General features: G+C 34.5%; 1 protein-coding gene across 1 annotated transcript in view; it reads left to right on the top strand.

Annotated features, from left to right (window-relative positions):
• The window catches only part of LOC108372723 (probable serine/threonine-protein kinase fnkE), a 151,788-nt gene that overhangs the window by 97,916 nt on the left and 50,288 nt on the right, over positions 1–3,584 (top strand). The window lies entirely within an intron of this gene.

The following is a 3,584-nucleotide window of genomic DNA, read 5'->3' as shown; positions in this document are numbered from 1 at the left end:
CGGGCCGCGATGCTGGTAGCAGAGGAAGAGGAAGGCCTCCTCTGCGTTCGAAAGACCAGGTGGAGAAGGACTTGGCTTCACTTGGCATTTCCAGTTAGCACATAAGAGAAATGACTGTCGTGCTGTTTTGGACTCGGCCAAAATCGCTTAGGCGGTTACAGCGCCAATTAAGAAGAAGAAGAAGAATTGATGAATATTCCGCCCCATGTTGAATACCGTCATCGTCAGTAAAAGTGACGATATGGCCATCGCCAGCCATGTTACTGATTCGCTGCCGATCGTCGACAATGACGATGACCATATTCAGCATAGCAGACCGATTGGCAACACCTGCTAAAAGTGTGAACTCGCCTTGCCACTGATCTTCAAATATGGCATGGTACGCTTCAAAAAATATCGCGGTTTGTTTTTAATTTCAATTACTCGGTGACGAACATTAAAGTGGCCGGCAAAAATATGGCAAGGTAGCAAAACTTAAATCATAGCATTTAGCACATGAAAATAATATTCGATTTCAATCGAAAAGATATTAAACATCTTGAAATTATTACACCACATAAATTTCTTTGTGATACTCATGTATCAATTTTGCCGCTACTCGACCAATTTCCTGCATTAGTAAATGATGCAGACATAATTGAATTTCAATTTCGCTAATTGAGGCTGAGTGAAGGTAACTTCAAAAAAATAATGTAAAAAATATATTTTTTAAAAACAAGCTTTTATTTAACCTGTACAATCATAGGAATAAAATGAAGTAGTGTAACAAAAGATTTTTTAGCAAGAAAATTTTGTCAAAACTGCACTAAAATAAATAAAATAAAATAAGTTAAGGTCTCGTTAAAGTTACTAAAAGCCATTTAGTGAAAGGAGTTTTCAAACTCTAATGAAAATTGCTAACAATTTGTACTAATTTACTTCGTTTTTAAAAAAGCTTGCCGAGCGAATAGCAAACCGGCATTTAAATATCTGCATACATAATATACATACATACCTAACCAATTATGCATGTACGCTGAATTCGCCGACAAGCTTTTTACCGAACTGTTTGAAAGTGAGCAGTCAAATCAACAGAACAGAAAACCCAAAAAACACTTCAGCTATCCTGGAGGTTAACTCTTGATATTGGCGCAGTAAAGCTAAGCGTCAAAAGTAAAAAAAAAATGCTTTCCTAGCACAGCAACAGCAGTTTTTTAGTGTATATTTTACTTTTTCAAACACTGTTTAGTACTATAGTAGAGTTAAATTTTATTTGCCAAAAGATTAAATTTATTTGCCAAAAGATAAATTTTATTTGCCAAAAGGTTTAATTTATTTGCCAAAAGATTAAATTTATTTGTCAAAAAATTAATTTTATTTGTCAAAAGATTAAATTTATTTGCCAAAAGATTAAATTTATTTGCCAAAAGATTAATTTTATTTGCCAAAAGCTAACTTAATGTGTCAATGCTATATATAAGGGATACTTTGAGGAATCATATAAGGAATTATACATTACACAAGTTGACGTATATCCAAATTCGTGTCATACAGCAAGCATTGACTACGTTTTAATGCTTTATTTATTTGTTTCTGAAATTAACGATATATTTCAGAATTTATAATAAAGACGTTGTGTTCATTTTAGTAAATCCACTTTGAATTTTAATTGTACAAAATTTACTATATACATACAGTATCGGTCATATCAATAGCAACCCCATTTCAAAGTGATATTATTTCCCACTCCTATTTATTTATTTATTTCTAAGAATTTGCAATAAAAATACAGTTCAATTTCTAACAAAACCCTTATAAACCCAATTTTAAAACTTCGTAGAAAACAGCAAAAAATATAACAAAATTTTCACCCAAAATTCAAACTTTTTTCTCAGAAGAGTTAGTTTTTTTGGGCACTCAGTTTTATAGCCCCTTCAATTTAGGTCTTATTATATGCAAGTTTGAAGTGGCTACAAATTGCCGTTAATTTTTTAGAATCGATATAAAAACAAATTGTGTTTATTCGTCTTACATATAACGAAAAATGCGACTATATACCGATGGCTGAGTGGAAGATCGACCTATGTCGGCAGCCAGTTCGAAAATTTGGCTGAAAAACGCCCTATTTTAGAATTTGATTGAAAAATGCCCTATATCAGAACTCGGTTCAAAAACACCCTATCTCAGCCGACGATTCAAAAATGCCATATCTCAGCGTATTTTCGTTTGAGATAGCACTTTTTTGAACCGAATAATAATAATAACATACTATATACATATCTAGTTTCAATATAAAAAAATTACGTACACATCATTAATTGTGTATACATATCTAGGTCAGTATATATGATTAGTCTGTTCCTTTGAACTTCGGACTCAAACCTGTGGAACTGTCAAACTACAATTTTACTCTCTCAAGTGAGAGTAAAAGGAGAACAGATGCAGAAGTGCACGGGAACGCAAAAGCACTATTTCCTGTAAAAATGTCAGTCGGTTTGTTTACATGTAATTTGTACAACACTGATTTGGCTGAAATATCGACTAACTAATTATTAAAATCTATATTCATATATTTCGTTGTTTCCTTCCATATTTTTACAAATATGCGGTTCTTTGCGTACCGCTTTCTGTTTTTGATTGCACATGCAAATCAGCTGATCGTTTGACACTTTTCATGAACCTACAGGAAAAAAAACTCCGGACTAAATCCTGTAACTTCTGACTAGGAACAGTTGCTCAGTTACTCGCTCAAAAGTGTTCCCACTTACAGGTTTTATGTCAATAGGAACGACTTCCTGTAAGTTCTGACTAAATCCTGTAAACCGGACTGCTATTGGAACAGACTAGATATGTATGTACATACATCTATATATCGTCGTTTAAAGCAGAGCTTCTTAAAGTGTGTTCCGCGGAACCCAAGGGTTCCGTAGGAAAGTCACCGGGGTTCCGCGAAATTAATTTTGGTATTTATGAATAAGCACGGCGGTCGGTTTGAGTTGCACACAGAAAGCAAAGTTCTATAAACAGCTTGACCCAGACGCAATTATCTATTTTCAATACATATATACATATGTATTCGTAGTTGGTATGATTGCCATACAGAGTGCCATACCTACATAAGAGCGTTGAGCTTGCGCGTGCCGGTTTGTTTTTTTTCTAACCGGTATGTGTTGTTGGGCGCTGTAGCCAAAGGGTTACGTACAACTATCTACAAGGAACGCGACGAATTGCCAAATGAAATGTGAATGTCATAACTGGGCACTTGCTAAATCATCTTAAATCTTTGTCAGATTATTTTTCGGATGGTAGTAGTAATATCGGTTTGGTACAAAATCCATTTACGAAGTATTCTCATATATCTCCAGAGTACTTCGACATTGTAACAACACACATTTGAATCTGTGTCTCTGAAAGAGTTTTGAGTTAGTGTTAAGAGTAAATATCATGAAGTCGCTAAAAAGGCCATCTTAACTTTGCTTCCTTCTGTCACAACGTACTCTGTCAAAAAGGGATTCAGCTTACATTTATACAAAAAACAGATTCAGGTCGAAATTGGATGCTACCCCAGAAATGCGCATACAGCTTTCAGACATTATATCGAGCTG

The sequence above is a fragment of the Rhagoletis zephyria genome, unplaced genomic scaffold (genome assembly GCF_001687245.7).
Source record: "Rhagoletis zephyria isolate East Lansing unplaced genomic scaffold, Rhagoletis_zephyria_1.1 Rzeph_scaffold_00075, whole genome shotgun sequence".
NCBI lineage: Eukaryota > Metazoa > Arthropoda > Insecta > Diptera > Tephritidae > Rhagoletis > Rhagoletis zephyria.
This window is presented reverse-complemented; position numbering and strand designations above follow the sequence as displayed.